The sequence below is a fragment of the Eriocheir sinensis genome, chromosome 40 (assembly GCF_024679095.1).
Source record: "Eriocheir sinensis breed Jianghai 21 chromosome 40, ASM2467909v1, whole genome shotgun sequence".
NCBI classification, from domain to species: domain Eukaryota; kingdom Metazoa; phylum Arthropoda; class Malacostraca; order Decapoda; family Varunidae; genus Eriocheir; species Eriocheir sinensis.
In genome coordinates, this window is record NC_066548.1 from 1525683 (window position 1) to 1544900 (window position 19218).

The 19218-nt window shown below is 47.9% G+C and overlaps 1 long non-coding RNA gene across 1 annotated transcript in view; it reads right to left on the bottom strand.

The window, feature by feature from the left end:
- Window positions 1-1514, bottom strand: part of LOC127009164 (uncharacterized) — a 252498-nt gene extending 250984 nt beyond the window's left edge. Inside the window, exon 1 of the long non-coding RNA XR_007761690.1 lies at window positions 1500-1514. This is a non-coding gene — a long non-coding RNA (uncharacterized LOC127009164). The remainder of the gene's footprint in view (window positions 1-1499) is intronic.
- Between the last annotated feature and the right edge of the window lie 17704 nt (window positions 1515-19218).

Consider the following 19218-nt stretch of genomic DNA (forward strand, 5'->3'; position numbering starts at 1 on the left):
TCTCTCTCTCTCTCTCTCTCTCTCTCTCTCTCTCTCTCTCTCTCTCTCTCTCACACACACACACACACACACGCCAGACCTAAAGAAGCGACGGGCCACAAATGACTTTTCTCCTTCCTTCATCAAACACGAGACGCTTCCTCGCTCGACACTCTCTTCAACTCTCATCTGCATAAGTTATAAATCAAAGTCGTGCGTCCCAAGTTTCCTGCCTGCCCTCCTTCCGTGTGTGTGTGTGTGTGTGTGTGTGTGTGTGTGTGTGTGTGTGTGTGTGTTATTTTCTACGGAGGTGCTTTTAATTATCTCTATACTTCTGCTTTGTATGTGTAATAAAAACTGATTCTTAGTATTTTCTGATGATGTTACGCCGTTTTCTATTTTTTTTTTTTAACTGACGCTGAACCATTGTATGTATCCAAGTTGATGGTATAAATGTATATGTATGATGTATAACAGAGGTAGTTTCTCCTCCCTCATGCTTGATGTATTAAACCATCTATACATATGATCACACCGTAGGCTACATAGCAAGGTTTCTGAAGGTACGGTTCGTGTCCCAAACGTGTCACGAAAGGTTACTTAATAGATCGCCGTTTCTTCACGAATAACTAAAAAAACTAATCAACGAAGTAACTAACTAAACAACTAACATTACTAAATAACTAAATAATTAAACCAAAATAACAATAAATAACTAAAATGGCACATACATAGATCTTAGCCCGGGGCAGGAGTCTTCAAAACAGGTCACGAAGGTAAGTAAAGTCTGAATCAAAACTGGGTCTTGGAGAAGCTTGAATAGAAACAGACCTACAGGACGAGACCGGGAGGCTGGGAGTGAACGTATTACCTACACCCCCCGTCTCCTCCCGTCCCACCCCTGTCCCGCCGGAGCTGCCCTGAGGTGAGGCGCGGGGAGCGATTAATCATGTATCATAAAGTATAAAGGGCGCGGCGTTGGGGGCGTCGGACCAGCTGGGGGCGAGCGAGCGGGTTCCCTGAGGCTGGAAGAGGAGTGACCCAGCGGCCGGCGGGCGATAAGCTAAGATGAATGACCCGAATGATGAGGAGGAGCCGCGGCACAATGCACTGAGGGACGCCACGCCTCGCCGCTGTGTGTGTGTGTGTGTGTGTGTGTGTGTGTGTGCTCTCATTTCACCATTATCGCACTCTACCTCTTTATCTATGTGTGTGTGTGTGTGTGTGTGTGTGTGTGTGTGTGTGTGTGTGTGTGTGTGTGTGTGTGTGTGTGTGTGTGTGTGTAAGATGTACAAATGCATATACGCCACCGTCAACCTCTCCAAATAACACACAGTTACCACATAAGCCTACAAGCTTCGTGTGTGTGTGTGTGTGTGTGTGTGTGTGTGTGTAAGACGTGAATAGCGCAGCGAATAGAGGTGAATGAATGCCCACACACCACCATACCTCACCAAACCATAGCCACAACCAGACACCACAACACCACGCAGGTTCAACACTCAACAAGAAACACTCACCAGGGGAACTTAACGCGCTGTGCTCCTGCCTTTGATGTGCTGCCAGGGCCCAAACACTCCTCTTGGCATCGCGTGGAAGGATAGAGCACACTTAGAGCCAGAGATTTGTCCCTCAGCGATCACACACGAGTCACAAACAACAAAGTAACACGCCCCGGAGGCAGTGAGTCCTCCCACAATGGTCTTGAGTTCGTGAATGATGCGTCTGAAGGTCTCGGTGACTTGAATGTTATATGGGATTGGGTTTATGTGACTTTCTTGGCTTTTTTGGCGTTGTATTGGCACGTAAATAAATCTACCGACATGGATATCGTAGTCGTAATTCGTATTCAGAGTACAGTAATTTAGTTTCGTGGTGTATTAAGTAAGTAACGGGCGAGCGTAAGGTTTCGGACGAGCTGTGACGTCAGTAGTTAGAGACAGTGAGGCGAGCGGACCTTCTGGCTTCACTCGCTCAGGCAATGTGACGGTAGGCCTCCAGTGTGTGTTACAGATTCATTATGCTTCCCGATGCTGAGTTTTGTACAAGGTATTAATAAGGACGTTGGCTGTGTGCGTGTAATTAGGGAGAGCGGGAGAAAGGGAAGGAAAAAAATCTTCATGTGTCCCAAAACTGAATGACTCCCTTGCTTCACGTCTGACGCGCGACGCTCAAAAGGGAGGCGGCCAGGACGGTGCTCCACGGCGGGATGGGATGTGTACGTTATTGTTTGTCACGGGTGAGAACAAATTTGTATCGGTAACAATCGTAAAATACAGGTAAAAATAAAAGGTGCTTCATTTATACAAGCAAAAAGTTGTGTCAGATATAAAGACTTGTTCCCCCCAAACAGTTAGCATCGTGAGTAATAAAAAACATCTTCCATCAGAGGCTGCGTTGTATACAATAATATCAACAACTTGAAATACGGACTAATATCGATAGAAGTCAATAGCAAAGGTAACAGAAGCAGCGGTAACGGGAGCAACACAACGCTTTAACAGAAGAGACAAAGGGCGGTCATTAACCTCTTCATGGCGGCGGAACAGCAACCAATAATAGTGTTTTCCATTTAGCGTAAACTGTTTTTGGGTCATGATCTGTAGAGTCCCTTATAGAGTCCCGACTACCTAAGATTTGGACGCCATTATTGGGCCTGTTTTCGCCGTGCTTTTCAAACGCTAGCACACGCTCTCGTGGTGAAAACAGGACCAATAATGGCGTCCAAATCTTAGGTTGTCGGGACTCTATCTATCAAGGGACTCTACAGATCACGACCCAGAAACGGGTTACACTAAATGGAAGAGGCTATAAGTAGAAGGTCGAGGCATATCCGACGGCGCGCAAGTGTCCCTCATCGCGTCATCGGGAAGCAAGACAAACCCAACACGCGGTGCGGCATCATAATAAAAGTATAGTAATCGATAGGTCAGTGTTGAGCTGCGTAAGACTTTCCGACACACTAGGACCGACTCTCTTCCCTCTGCGACTCTTGACTTCTTTGTGAGCGGTCCTCGGAAGGGTGCGGGCCGCCCCTCGGAGCCCTGAGCCGCGGCGAGAGGCGAGTGAGAGGTGTGGGTCTGTGTGCTATCTCGTATCACTTATTGATCAGCTGTTGAGGCCTGCCCTTGCCACACGCCCCCCCCCCATCACCTCCCCCTCCCATAACCCTTCACGCGATGCCTACCCCTGCCGCGACACACACTAAGAACTGAGCACTGAAGAGGTTTAAACGAAGAGGAAGCGTCCCATTCTTATTAAAACAAGGGTGATGGTGGTGGTGGTGGTGGTGGTGGTGGTGGTGGTGCTAGTGGGCGGGGCAGCAGGGACAGGTAGGACGCAGTGACAGGCTAATAGCACACTAGTCACTCGCGCTACAAAGGTTGCCAGTTACATTCATACCTGTCTCCTCCGTGTCCTGCCTCTCGTCTCTAATTGATTTGCTCCCAGCGCCTTGAGGGACCGTCCCCCCCGCTGAACAAGGATTAACACACACACACACACACACACACACACACACACACACACACACCGCACTGAAGGAGACACATCAAGGTTATTCCTGATGGAGACTGAGACATTTCCGATACAGTCAAGGAAAAAAAAATGAAATGTCAAAAAATATGAATTATACAGACAGAGAAATGTGATTCATATACAAACTTTAACGTTAAGGATGCCATGAAGAGGAAATTGGATATGACTGAGATTTTAGTGTTTGTGTGTGCTCAAAAGGTAATGAATGATGAATGTCCTTGCTTCCCATAACTAGATCAAGGTAGTGAATATATATAACAGATTTCACAGAACACCACGTGAGCAACGCAGGAACAAATACCTTATAAGCAGTGAATTATCAAAAGTTATCTGCCGTTTCTTGTAAGTTGGATCAGAATCTTACGGGTTTTTCTAATATTGTCTCGCTTAACCCTTGGTCTCTGTGTCCTTCAGCTGTACATAAGGTCAAACAAACAACAAATCTTAATATAAACATAGATTTCTGTAAAAGACTTATACTGGCAGAACTGTTTATTTATGTATCTATCTCAACTTGAAGCAACACACCCACCCCCACCACCACTACCACCACCATCACCACCTTCACCAGCAAAACCAGAAAGAGAAACAGAGAATAACCTGGAGCGCCGCCTCATTCAGGTTATGTTCACGGCACTAATTTACCACATCCACAGAACCTCTTGCAGCCCGCCAGTTCATCTCGTCTCCTCGTCCCTCCCTCATTCATCACCAACCTTCCCTCTCTTCCCCTCCCTTTACCCTCTCCTTGCTTCCTCCCCTCCCTCCATCCCTCCCTTCCTTCTCCTTTGACCCCCTCCTCTTTCTCCCTCCTCCTCTCTCATTACCCCTCCCTCCCTGTCTTCCTTTAGCCTCCCTTCCTCCCCCTTCCCTTCCTCCTTGCCTCCATCCCAACCTCTCTTTCCCTCCCTCCCTTTGCCCTCTCTCCCTTCCTCCTCTTTGACCCCCTCCTCTTTCTCCCTCCTCCTCTCTCATTACCCCTCCCTCCCTGTCTTCCTTTAGCCTCCCTTCCTCCCCCTTGCCTCCATCCCAACCTCTCTTTCCCTCCCTCCCTTCCTCACTCTCCCTTCTTTCTTCTCCCCTTCACTCCATCCCATTTTCTCTCCCTCTCCCTTCCTTTTATCCTTCTTTCTCTTTTTCCCTCTCTCCTTCCCCCTTTTACTTCCATCCTCTCTCTTCCTCTCTGTCTCTCTCCCTCTTTCCTTCCGTTCTTCCTTCCTTTACTCCTTCCATCCCTTCTTTCCTTCCTTCCCTTTTTTTCTTTGAGTTTCCCCTTCGCCCCATATCTTTCCCTCTCTTCCTCCTTCCTACCCTTTCTCCTTCTCTCCCTCTCTCTCTCCCTCCCTGCATCCCTCTCACCCCCTCTCTCTCTTCCAGCATCCCTCCTCTGCCCCCCTTCCCAGCATCCTCCTCTCCCTCTCAGCATCCCTGCCTCCCTCTGTTCCTCTCCCCGTCTCTCTCCCACTCTTCCAGCATCCCTTCTATCCCCCTCCTCAGATCGTCTCCCTCCCTCCTTCTTCCTCCCTCCCAGTAGTTCCCTCTCTCTCCCTCCAGCTTCCCCCTCCTCCCCCTCCCCCTCCCCCCCTGTAATATCGACGCCGAGCAACTATCGTGCCTAATCTCTTATCGCTGAGGCCCAGGCGAGGTTGTAGATATAGGTGATGCCGATCTTATCTCGCCCTTCTCTCTCTCTCTCTCTCTCTTGAATGTGTTTGTGGGGGGGTTCGGGGAGATTGGGGGGTTGTGTGTCGGGGTGGGGTAGGGTGGGGGGCTCTGTGTGTGTGTGTGTGTGTGTGTGTGTGTGTGTGTGTGTGTGTGTGTGTGTGTGTGTGTGTAATTAGTCTTGTTTGCTTAGTTTTATTCTTTTTTTTTTCATTGGCATTATTCATTCATTCTTTCATTATTTACATTAACGTTATCTTCCTCCTTTTCCTTCCCCTTCCTCCTCCTCCTCCTCCTCTTCCTCCTCTTCCTCTTCCTCTTTCCTGTTTACGCATCCCACACTTTGTTTTCTTGATTCAATTTTTTTCTTTTTTCTTCTTTATTATTTTTCTTCTGTTCTTCATTTTCTTTTTTTTTCTCTTTCGCTTCTTTTTTGGACGCAGCATATTTTGTTTTTTCTTTCTTTTTGCTTCTTTCTTTCTATCTTTCTTTTCTTTCTATCTTTCTTTTTTCTTTCTTTCTCTTTCTCTCCCTTGTTCTCTTTGTCTTCCTTTGCCGTTCTGTTTCGTGTTTCTTGGCTCCCTTTCCTTCCTTTCTCCTTTTCTCTCCTCCTCCTCCTCCTCCTCCTCCTCCTCTTCCTTCTTCCCTTAGCTTCATCTCCATCCTCTCGACCCTCTCCTCTCCCCCCTACCCCCCCCCTCTCTCTCTCTCTCTCTCTCTCTCTCTCTCTCTCTCTCTCTGGTCCGCTTCTCCGTCGAGTCGTCGTTCCCTCTGCCCCCCAGCCTCTCTCTCTCTCTCTCTCTCTCTCTCTCTCTCTCTCTCTCTCTCTCTCTTTTACTCTCCCTGGTCCTTTCCTCCGCCTACATCTCCCCTCTCCCCCCCACCCCCCAACCCCTCTCCTCCAGCCCCCCCCCCCCCCTCTCTCTCTCTCTCTCTCTCTCTCTCTCTCTCTCTTGCTGGCGCTCATCGTGGAAATCTTATCGACCGCCGCCATCTTGGGAATCAGGAATCGGGAACGCTGTCGCCCGCTTATGTTTTCCAGCCCGACTTGGCAACTCTGGGCGGCGGCGGCGGTGGCGGCGGAGGTGGCGGCGGCAGAGGGGAGGGAGGGAGCGAGAGGGAGAACGAGGCCCCTTAGCTGGTGTTTTCAGGCGCTTCCAAACCCCTCACATCAACTATCTTTCCAAAGGGCCAAAAGGGATATCAGTCGAGTCCCCACGCTTGTTTTTCTAGGCTCATGGTACAGAAGAAGGGTTAAACTAGCACCGGGGTCATAAAACTAACTCTGGAAATGCTCACAACTCCTTCGAAAGCCTTGTCAAATATGCGTGTATGCTTTTACCGGGGAGATCTTTAAGAATATGCCTCTAAGTGTTGCCGTCGAGGAAGAGGAGGAGGAGGAGAAGGAAAGGGAAAGGAACAAGGAGATTGATGGGAAAGGGAAAGAGGGGAAAGGAAGAGAATGGATGCAGATAAAAGAGGGGAAGAGGAAGAAGGGAGATTGGGTGAACGTAGATACAGGGAAAGTGGAAAGGTAAGGAGTTGATGAAAAGAGGAGAGGAGGAGGAAGAAGGAAACAAGGAGATAGATGGGAAGAGAAAAGAGAGAAAAGGAAGGGGTTGACGAAGAGAAAGGAAGGGGATGAGTGCAGGTGGAGGGCGGAGGAGGACGAAGAAGGGATAAGGAGGAACTTAGAAAAGGGGAAAGGTGAAGGGAAGGAGGAAAAGGGTAGAGAAGATAGAGAGGGGAAGGAGAGGGAGAGGGAGGTAGGTCCACAGCGCAACACAAACACAAACACAAACACATCGAGAAAGCAACAACAACACACAACACCGCATAATACTAAGTGGACTGGGCTAGACTGGCAAGGACTAGACTCGCATGGACTGGGTCAGGCTGAATCGGGGGCTACGTGCGGGCTGAACTGAACGGGCTTATGACTTTGAAACGGTTCATTCTGTCACTATACATAAGTTGCTTTATACCGTGATGGGCTGGATGGGCTGTGTTAAGCTTGGGCTGTGTGGGGGCTGATCTCAGTGCGGGCTTACGGCGGCTCGCTAATGGACTGCTCTGTCGCTAAGACCCGTAACAAAGCGCCTCGGGAACAATGCGTGCAGTCAATGGCTTTTTACTCTCATGAATACGTGGGTTTGATATATACAAGGATCATGAATAGAGGTTGATTTATAGGTAGATAGATAGATAGATAGATAGATAGATGGATGGATGGATGGATGGATGGATAGGCAGATAAATAGATAGATAGATAGACAGAGATGAAGATTGATAGATAGATTGATTGATGGATGTTTAATGACCGTAGCGTGCTTTTGAAATATGCAATGTAAAGTTTATGAATGTAGCGATTTGGTAATATTATAACATTTGTAAAATGATAATTCTAATAAGCACAAATAAATAAAGAAAGAAAGAAACCATTAACGAAAGGAAGGAATACAGAACTTACGCATCTTACCAACAACGATTTGAAATGTACGCAAAGAATTAGAGATTACAATAACTATAAAAAAACCAGATGGCTGATAATATAAAAAAAATACCATTACCAAAAAAAATAAAACACACAGAACTAACGTATTAAAATGAGACTGATTAATATATTTTGGTGTTTATCAACGCAAAAAAAATATTCACAACAGCAAACATCACATCAGCCATAAATAAAGCACACACACACACACACGCACACACACACACACACACACACACACACACACACATTAAACTATCACACGCCACAAAACGATATACAAACAACAGACTTAATCAGTTCATGGAGTTTATGGGCTGACGAGAGAGAGAGAGAGAGAGAGAGAGAGAGAGAGAGAGAGAGAGAGAGAGAGAGAGAGAGAGAGAGAGAGAGAGAGAGAGAGAGAGAGAGGGAGAATGTTTGTGTGTGTGTGTGTGTGTTTGTGTGTGTGTGTGCCTGATGACCGCGTAGAGAGGCTGACAGATACAAAGAACGGACGAAAGGAAGGAAGGAAAGAAGGAAGGAAGGAAGGAAGAGAGGATAAATAGGAAGAAAGAGATAATAAGGGAACAAAGTAAGGACGGCAGATAGAAAGTGAAAAAAAAATATGGATAACTGCAATAAAAGAAGGAACGAAGGAAGGAAGGAAGGAAGGAAGTAGTTGAAACACTATGGATAAATGGGAGGAAGAGACGAATGAAAATTAAAATAAAAGAAAGTAAGGGAAAAAGAAAGTAGGAAGAAAGTACGAAAGTTATTTTGATGTGACTGTGAGGATGGTCGCTGAACAAAACAAGGAATGGATGAAGGAGGGAGGAACGAAACAACAAAGGGAAGGAAGGAAGGAAGGAAGGAAGGAAGGCATAAGAGTATAGAATTTTAGTTTAACTGTGCGTTGGACGAATAGATACAGCCAGAATTAGGGGGGAGATAACCACAACAGATAGAAAGGAAGGAAGGAAGGAAGGAAGGAAGGAGGCTGTTCTCGTGTGGGTGTGAGGGAGAGAAAAGGCTACAAGAACCAAGAGAAAGAGATTATCACAAAAGTTAACAAGAAAGGAAGAACAAAAAGGACTGAATGAAGAACAACAGGCAAGCAAGGAAGGAAGGAAGGAAGGAGGATCTCGTATGGTTCTAAGAGAGACCGGATCCAACTAGAACTAGGAGAGAGATATTGACGAGAGATAAGAAGGAAGGAAGGAAGGAAGAACAAAACAGGACTGAATGAAGAACAACAGGCAAGCAAGCAAGGAAGGAAGGAAGGAAGGAAGATCTCGTGCATGTGGTTATAAGAGACAGATATTGACAAGAGATAAGAAAGAAGGAAGGAGAAACGAAAACGCCGGAACGAAGAACAACCAGAGGAGGAAGGAAGGTTGATGTTCTCGTGTGTATGTGAGGGAAGGCGAGTGGAAGCTGCGGCGGCGGCGGCGGGAGATAGACTGGAGGCTGACCCTTACACTACATCAGCTTTAAAGGAGGGACCACGGCAGAGATGAAGTGGCGGAGATAAAGAGCGGGAGAGAGAGAGAGAGAGAGAGAGAGAGAGAGAGAGAGAGAGAGAGAGAGAGAGAGAGAGAGAGTGAGTGTGGAGAATGGAACTTACGATGAGCAGAAAAAAAGGAAACGAAAGATAGAAAGAAAGGGTGGGAGGAGTGTGTAAGGTGTACAAAGACTACAGAGGGGAAAGGGAAGCCAGCCAGGGAGGGAGGATGAGGGGATGGAAGAGAAGGGAGGGAGAGAAGGAGGGAGGGAAGAGGAGGGGAACGAGGAGGAGGAAGGACGAGGGGAGTTGAGGGAGGGAAGGAGGCTTGCAAGGAACTGCTTACCACGACTTCCAAATTCTCGAGTTAGGTTTGAGGACAACAGCGAAGTCATGAGAATTAAGAGGCTGGGAATGACAGGTGCACAGGAGTGAAGGAGAGGAAACGTGATGCTAAAGAAAGAAGAATACAAGTAAGATCATAATAAAGGCGCTCAAAGGAAGTGACTAACAGCCGTACTCCAAGTTCTTCCTTACTCTGAAGCGTCATTTACTACTAACGCAAAAACCGGCGGCAGCTTCAAAACTATTTTTCGCCTTCATTAATTAAAGCCAAATACTTCACCTGCAATTACTTTTTTCATGATCTACTCTCGTCATACAATCATTAAGAATTAATATATTGAACGTAGCCGCAAAGTGGTTCATCGTAAATGGAGTGAAACACAACTCTAAAAACAACGTAAACGTAAAGGATGGCTTCACTACCGGCCGTGTGTGTGTGTGTGTGTGTGTGTGTAATAATAATAATAATAAAATGGTTTATTGAGAGGAAGGATTGCAGGGTGTTGGCGGTGCTTGCTGGCACAAGACTCGGCGGCCAAGACTGCTGTGCCAATAGGGCCACGCGACGCACTGATGGCACTCGGGGTAATCGGACAACTTAGAAACATATAACTCTTATCGCATGTGTATTGAAAGTTATCATCGCCTGTTGCAGAATAGATCGACTTATAAACAGGACTCATCACAACCGCCAGTCGACGTGAACGACGAAATACGAAAGCTACACGAGCTCCTGAAGGTAGGGTGGAGGTCTTGCCGAATACCCGGACAGTGCAGGTCATTAGAACGATACTTATGCAGCAAAGTGTCTGGCGGCGAGCCTGCGGCAAGTCAGTCCGCCTCGAGCAGCGGCGCCCACCACTCCGAGCCACTCCGAGGTGCTGAGCCCAGCGGCCTGCGTGAGTCACAGGCCTTTGTCAAACTTTATTTGTTTGAGAATCTCTAAACTGTTTCGAGAGCAGGCCGTGAGGTATTTTCCATCATGCCTCCCCCAGCGCAGCAGCTCCCCGGTGGGTGATCGGCGCCCCTTCGACAGTCGTCCTCCAGCGGCGCGGTGACACAGCGCGCCGAGGGCCAGGGATGGAGACATTCAGGACAGGGAGTCGCGCGTCGCCCAACAAGATGATACCGGGGCAGCATTTTTCCTTTTCAGATAAGGCCGCTTCCATTTCCATACACATCAGATAGCCCGAAACATTTTTCAAATTCACAACAATACTCCGAAGAAAAATAACAAGTTTTACGGAGGGACGTTTTGAAAATCGTGTCTCGGAAAAGCCTTGACTCGGAAGGAAAAATTCCCCGAGGGAGTTTCATTAATCACACAGCAAGACGCATATCGTCCCTCACGCTGTCTGCTGGGTGGCCATATTTGTCCTTCGCCCCCTCCGCCGCCCGGCCTGGCCCCCTCCACCCTCCCCGGCCCCTCTCCCTCTTCCAAGGGCTTCTTCCCTCTCTTCTTCGGCCCCCTCCCTGCCTCCCGGGGCCGCCAGCCAACCCTTCCCCCGCCCCCTCGCCGCCTCAGGCACTCTCTCCCCTCGTCTCCTAGCAACGGCGCCCCGAGCCTCCCCGGGCGCCGCTCCCCCTGACGGACTAGGCAATGTGTGCCGCCTTATGGTCGTGCAGAGTCTCTCGTCGGGGCCGCTTCATCTCCTGCCTTGAATATTTCTCTCGCAGGACAAAGCTACGCACGCACATCCCCGCCAAGGCCCCGCGCCGAGGCCCCCAAATTGTGCCACACGGGACACGGGGCGGCCCAGGTACTCAGGGACTAAATGAGTCATCTCTCAATCAAGAAAATTCCTGATAATTACTCGAGATAGAGAGGATTATGAAGCCACAACACGGTGACGTCACGATCCTCAGTGTTTACCATCTCCAGGTGCCTCTCTCTGGCGCTGGTTGGCTGAGGCGATCGAAGCGAGGAGCGAAACGGACCAATCGGCGGCGAGATCTGGAGCGTTGCCGTTTTTCACGCTCTCTGCTGGAAAGTCTGGCCTGGCTGAGCGGGATTTTTCGTCCGGGCCGCGGCTCCATACGTGCACTCATAACTTGTTTCATATCCTCAGCTTTTAGGTTGAGAAGAGGACTTTTTGGGGCACTGTTTAACTTCTACTCTGAGTCTTCTAGCGGCGAGGCTCCCTCTGGCCGGGGCTTCGAAGGGTTGGATGTTCGTCTCCACACGTCAGGCTGGTTTTGCTGAGGCGGGCGGTGCGTTGCGGCGCGGCCAAGGAAGTGGCGGAAATTTGCTGGCCGCACTCCGCCGCCCGCACCGCTGAAATACGGAGGCTCCTTTTTGACTGGTGAACGATAGTGTGTGTGGAGGGGGAGAGGGGGAGGGGGAGAAGGGGGGAGGGGGGAGGGGGGATATTCCAGCTACGTTTTCATCATCATCTCTTCTATGCCTTTCTTCTCTTCAGGTCAACCATTCGCCTCATTGCTTAAATAATGTGAATTTTTTTTCCCCGTTGTTTTAGCGCGTATACAGATTCCACCCCACTGCCTTTCCCTTCATCCTCTCCCTCTTCTCCTTAGCTTTCCTCTTTTTCCTTTCCTTTTTTACTTTCGCTCTACGCTAACCCCTTCTTTTCCCCTTCAGTTTTCCCTTTCGTCTAATCCTCCCTCTCTTCCCCTCCTACTGAAACTTCTCCTCCACTTTCCCTTCTCTCGTTTTTCCCTTTTTCTCTAATATTTACCTCACTCTCCGTTTCCCCATCTCTTCCCTTTTCTCTTACTCTCTCCCCGAAACACACGTCTAGATAGCTATTCCTCATCTGTTTCGCTGTAAGATCAGGACACGACTCCTCCCGAAATTGACCCCTCTTTCGGCCACCTCTTTGGATTCTTTTTAGGAGCAGCGAGTAGCGGGCTTTTTTATTATTACTGTTTCCTTTTTGTGTGCCCTTGAGCTGTCTCCTTTGTTGTAAAAAAGAAAAAAATGTTCCGCTGACACTCGCTTGGAAAGAACAACCACTAACTTACTAACTAACCAACTAACTAACTAACTAACTAACTAACTAACTAACTAACTAACTTACTAACTAACTAAGAAAAGACAACGATAACTACGAATGAAGCGACGGAGATGACTCAAAACCAAACCAGAATCTGTATCTTTAAACACCTCGGTATACATCAATTCGCCCGTTTCAAAAGCCTCTCGTAGAAGTTCCTGGGATTCTCATGGACTGTTTTTTGTGATCCTCGTGAGAGTTTGACCCGACTTTGAGCATCTTGAGCGGGAAAAAAACACCAGTCCAGTCCAGTCCAGTAGTAGGCGTGGGATTGCCTATGTAACGGCTCCCACTTATGATCCCAATTCTTGATTCTTGATTGACGTTGTTGTGTCTTTTAGTTTTGTTCAATTATCTTTTTTTCTTCTATTCCAGATTGTTGTGATATATTTTTTTTTCTGTCTCCAAATTCCTCCACTGAAAACCCGGTCATTCTTCTCTGTGGCCTTGGGATAGAGTCATAATGAGAGCCCAATACGTATAAGAATATGAACCGAGGACAATAACACGTAAGAAACAGGTCCCAGCATTCCTGAACTCACCACAACCACCATCACCACCACCACGACCAACACCACATCGCCTCTCCTCCTCCTCGACAGCTACACCTTGACTCACAAACACAACCACCACCACCACCACCACGACCAACACCACATCGCCTCTCCTCCTCCTCCTCAACAGCTGCACCAGAACTCAACCACAACCACCACCACCACCACCACGACCAACACCGCTTCGCCTCTCCTCCTCCTCCTCGACAGCTGCACCACAACCCCATCCATCGCATCTGCTTTAGCGAGGTAATTAATAGGCACCAGTTAGGAGGGTAGCAAGGTGGGGGGGAGGTAATAGGGGGGGGAGTCTGAGAGGCGCATTAAATTAGCAGCGATGAGCAGTGTTGAGGTCTACAAATTAATGACGAGCGAGGCCACTAATTGGACGCTATTCTTCCGAGTCTTCGTGAAAGCGATCAAGATAGGCGAGAGGCAAAGTTCCCGGGACAAGCAGCAGCGGGAGGAGGAGAAGGAGGAGGAGAGGAAGGCAGAGGAGGAGGCAGGCAAACAAACGGTGGTGTGGGAGGAGGAGGAGGAAGAGGAGGAGGAGTGGAGAAAAATGAGGAGCAAAAGAAGGAGAAAGAAATAGAAAAGTATGACATGAAAAGGAATAAGTAAGAGGAAAAAGAGGAAGAAGAGGAGGGAGAAGTTAAGAAAGAGAAGACGAAGGAGAAGATGAGGAAGAAGAAAGATCTGAGCCTGAAGGAGAACAAAAAGCGGAAAAAGAAGAAAACAAAGAGTACAAAAGTAGAAGACGAAGAAGAAAAAGAAGAAAAACTACAGTAGAAATAACAGAAAAAAACGCAACAGGAACAGAGAAACTAAGTAAACAGAAACAGGAGATGAAAGACACGCTAAGAGAGAGACAGGAAAAGACAGAGACAGCGACAAACAGAGACAGAAACACAAAAACTGGGAGAGAGGCAGAGAGAGAGAGAGAGAGAGAGAGAGAGAGAGAGAGAGAGAGAGAGAGAGAGAGAGAGAGAGAGAGAGAGAGAGAGAGAGAGAGAGAGAGAGAGAGAGAGAGAGAGAGCACACGTCCAGATGCCACAAGTCCCCTTAAAACAGCTCCAGAGACGCGGTATAGCAGTGACAGATATACACGAAGCCAGGGAGGAAGGGATGGAAGGAGGGAGGGAAGGAGTCTGGCGGGTCGATGGGAACAGTGATACGCCTCAACCTTGATATGATCATTAACAGGCGATCGAGAGGCGCTGAGAGATCGACGTGATTAAAATTCCTCGCAGTGTGAAGTTATTAATCGTGGCTTCGTTTGTGTCCAGCGAGGAGAGAGGACAGAAGGAAGGGGGTGAGAGGGATGGAGGGAGGGAAAAGAGAAAGGGTAGGAAGGAAGGAATAGAAGGATAGAAGGAAGGAAGGGGGAGGGAAGAGAAGGAAAGAGGGATAGAAAGAGAGAGAAGGAGAAGAAGAGAAGGGTAGTAAGAGAGAGAAGTAGGAAGGGATGGCAGGAAATTAGGAGGTAGAGGAAGGAGAAAACAAGGAAGAGAAAGAGGAAGAGACAACAGAGAAGGAAAGAGAGGAGAGAAGGAGAGAGGAAACGAAAGATGGAGAAAAAAATGAAGGGATGGAAGGAGAGAAGAAATTAAAGAAAATGGAGGAAAAGGGGAAGAAGAGGAGAGAGTGGGAAGAGGAGAAGAGGGGAATGGGGCAAGGAATGGATGATGTAAGGAGATAGAGATAGAGATAGAGAGAAAGAAAGGAGGGTGTTAAAGGAAGGAGTAAGGAATAAATGTGGGAGGGGAGGGAGAAAGGAAGGGAGAGGAATGGAGAGATGGAGGAATGAAGAGAAGGGAGGGAGGGAGGGAGAGAAGAGTCACAAAAAGGGCCTCACCACCATCACCACCACCACCACAACCACCACCACCACCACCATTATCACCATCACCACCACCACCACCACCACAACCACCCCTGCCCTCCCCTTTCCACACATCCCTCCGCTCTTCCTCACCAGAAGCCTAAAATGAATAACAACAACGATGATAATAATAATAATAAAACTACTACTACAACATCAACAACAACAACAATAATGAACCTGTCCCAAACACACACACACACACACACACACACACACACACACACACACACACACACACACACGAAGACAAACACAGAGGGAGGCGAAGTCGGCGGTAGAAGCGGAGAAGGAGGACGAGGAGGAGGACGAGGAGGAGGACGAGGAGGAGGAGAAGGAGGTGGTGGCGGCGAAGGAGGAGAAGGTGTAGAGTAGGAGACGCTGTACGCAGACCCTCGGCGCGGCGGCCCTGACTTCGGCTTCCCTTCGCCCTCATTAAGACCCCCGAGGCAGCAGGACGCCGCTTAGATACAGAATGGGAGGAATTCGGTGGGCCAGGTCGGAAGGGCCAATTAACACGGCTGATATCATCACCTTAGACTGTGTGTGTTTGTTCTGGCGTGTGTTGACGAGGCCTGGGAGCGGGAGGGAGGGGAGGGAGGGGGGGAGAGAGAAGAAAGGACGCAGAAGGGAATGAGGGAATGGGGGAAGAAAGGGGCTGAGGAGAGAGAGAGAGACAGAGAGAGAGAGAGAGAGAGAGAGAGAGAGAGAGAGAGAGAGAGAGAGAGAGAGAGAGAGATAGAGAGAGAGAGAGAGAGAGAGAGAGAGAGAGAGAGAGAGAGAGAGAGAGAGAGAGAGAGAGAGAGAGAGAGAGAGAGAGAGAGAGAGAGAGAGAGAGAGAGAGAGAGAGAGAGAGAGAGAGAGAGAGAGAGAGAGAGAGAGAGAGACACAGACACAGACACAGACAGAGACAGAGACAGAGAGAGAGAGAGAGAGAGAGAGAGAGAGAGAGAGAGAGAGAGAGAGAGAGAGAGAGAGAGAGAGAGAGAGAGAGAGAGAGAGAGAGAGAGAGAGAGAGAGAGAGAGAGAGAGAAATACATACTGGCATAGCAAACTAACGATAAACCCAAGAATACAAAGAGATGAAGAGAGGAAGTAAACAGATAAGAAACACAAGTCATAGAACGAAAATCAGCGCAGAAAATCAATCCCACAAAAAATATAAGTAACTGAAACAACACAACACAACGCCGAACCAAAAATACATGGAACTTATGCTCTTCTTGTTAACACGAATCCCCAAAATCACGTCACAACCTTACCAGTTTTTGTCTCTTCGCTACCAAATCACTTCCGAAGCCCTGCACTGCGGACCTCACTCATTCACTCACTCGCAATATACCGCAACACACAGACAAGGGGACCAAATGCTGTGTGTGTACGTATTGCCAGCGATATCAGCCGCTGGAGGGGACACGCAGGTCGTCGGGGAAGCACACGATACAATAGGAACAGAGTAAACACGAGGAGAGGGCGAAGAACCAAGAGATAGCATACGTTCCTGAGACGCTACGTGAGGAAGGAGTTTGAAGAGGAGCGGAAGACGAGGCAGACGAGGCAGGGAAGCAAACAGGCGCCGGGAATGATATCGAAATGGACGGAAAATACAATGAGAGAGAGTAAACGAAAGAAGAGACTGCGAGGAACCAAGAGAAATCATGCAATCTTAAGAAGCAGAAGCCCCTTGAAGAAGAAAGAGCATTGAAGACTCAGCATTAGACGAGGCAGGGCAGGAAACAGACGTGCAAGGGGAAGGATATCAGAATAGACACAACAATGAGAGGAAAGTCAACACACGTAAGTGGTAGAGGACAAAGAACCAAGAGATATACGTTCTTGAAAAGCGCCTCGGATGGAAGACAGACGAAGAACAGAAGAAGACGAAGAAGCGCAAGCAAACACAAAGTCGAAGGAAAGAAGGATATCAGAATAGACTTTGCAATGCGTGGAGAGTAAACATTCGTAATTAGTACAGGACAAAGACCCAAGAAATATCATAATGCGTTCTTGAAAGGCGCCTCGGATGGAAAACAGAAGAAGAACAGAAGAAGACGAAGAAGCGCAAGCAAACACAAGCTCGAAGGAAAGAAGAATATCAAAATTGAGTAAACATTCATAATTAGTACAGAACAAAGACCCAAGAAATATCATAATGCGTTCTTGAAAGGCGCCTCGGAGGAAAACAGAAGAAGAACAGAAGACGACGAAGAAGAGCAAGCAAACGCAAGCTCGAAGGAAAGAAGAATATCAAAATAGAGTAAACATTCGTAATTAGTAGAGGACAAAGACCCAAGAAATATCATAATACGTTCTTGAAAGGCGCCTCGGAGGATAGCAGAAGAAGAACAGAAGACGACGAAGAAGCGCAAGCAAACGCAAGCTCGAAGGAAAGAAGAATATCAGAATGGAGCCAAACAAACATGCATTGATAGAGAACAAAGACCCAAGAGGCATTATAATACACTCTTGAAAAAACGCCTCGGAAGGAAAACAGGCGAAGAACAGAACAAGGCAAAGCATAAGCAGGAGAAGAAGAAAATCAAAATACTCCCAAATAATCACGCATCAGGAGACAGCAAAGACCCAGGAGGAGAAATCACACATCCAAGGAAACCATCATCAGTGCCTTGGAAGAAAGAAACAAAGGCGAAGCAGAGGCCAGCACACACACACACACACACACACACACACACACACACACACACACACACACACACACACACACACACACACACACACTTTCACACAAACGCACCGGGGGAGGATAGCCATCAGAATAGACACACTCACAGTCAAGCTCGGTGGAAATAAGAGAACGCGAGGAAATTGTACGGCGCCATGAGAGGACAGAACGGCTTTAACGAGGGGAATGAACGCCGCTGTGATGGTTGCCTGAAGTCGACGGGGTAAAGGATAAGGAGGATGAGTGACTAGACGGCCGAGAGGAAGGGAAAGGAGAGGAGAGGAGATGGACCTGAGAAAGTGAGAAAGGGGGACGAGAAAGATGAAGGAAGGTAGAGAGAGAGAAAGGAAGAAGCTGCAGAAGTCATAGAGTGTTTGAGAAAGGAATGAGGAAGGGAGAGGAGAGGAGATGGACCAGAGAAAGTAAGAGGAAGAGAAAGATGAAGGAAGGTAGAGACAGAGGGAGAAAGGAATAAGCAGCAGAAATCATAGAGTGTTTGAGAAAAAAAAGAGGAAAGCAAGGGAGAGGAGAGAAGGAGGAGGACCACAGAAAGGAAGAGGGAGAGAAAGATGAAGGAAATTAGGAAGGAAGGAAAAATAAGGAAAACCAAAATCCAGAGAGTGTTAATCGAGAGAGAAATGAGGCAAGCAAGGGAGGAATAAAGAGAGCGAGAGGCAAAGGGAGAGGAAAGGAGACAAGAAGAAGGAAAGTTAGAAAGGGAAATAAAGATGAAGGAAGTTAGTAAGGAAGGAAATAGATAAAAACCAAAGCCATAGTGTTTATCGAGAGAGAAACTAGAGGGGTAGAGAGGGGGATAGGTAGAAGATGAGGAGAGGAGAGGAGGACAAAATAAACGGGAGAGAGATGAAGGAAGTAAGGAAGAAAGGAAGAAAGGAGAACGAAGACCCTTAGAGTGTTTATCGAGAAAGAGACGAGGCACGCAAGACCACACTAGACCAGACGAGAGATGAACGATGCTACAGACGGAGAAATCAAAGGGAATATATGAAGAACAGACACTTTTGGAGGCAGACTGATTCACTAACGTCCGTGCCCGCCCTGACGCCCTCGCCGATGAGAGAGTGAATGCGACGAGCGTGGGAGAAAGAGAATGAATGGATGACCCGGTAATGTGAAGAGATAATTAGGCGTTACCCGTGGTGGTGGTGGCGGTGGTGGTGGTGGTGATGAAGTAGCCAGTCAGCCAGATTGTGGAGGTGGAAACAGTAATGAAGTGGAGATGAAATCGAGCCATGAAGAGAAGGGGAAGAGAGGAGAGGAAGAGGACGAGGATATAAAGACAGAAGGGCAGATAGACAGACAGACAGACAGACAGACAGACGTACAAAGAGACAGACGGAGAATCGGATAAAGGGAGATAAAGAGAACAGAAAGCATTAAATACGTGCGTGAAGTAAATTGGAAAATGGCGCATAATATTAATGAAAAGAGGAGAAGCAGAGAGGGATAGTAAGAGATGGGAAGAGAGAGGGAAGGAGAGAAGATAGGGAAGAAGGAAGGTCATGAGGAAGAGAAGGAAGGAAGGGTTTTAAGGAGGCTGCCTCAATCTAACTAAAGAAAGAGG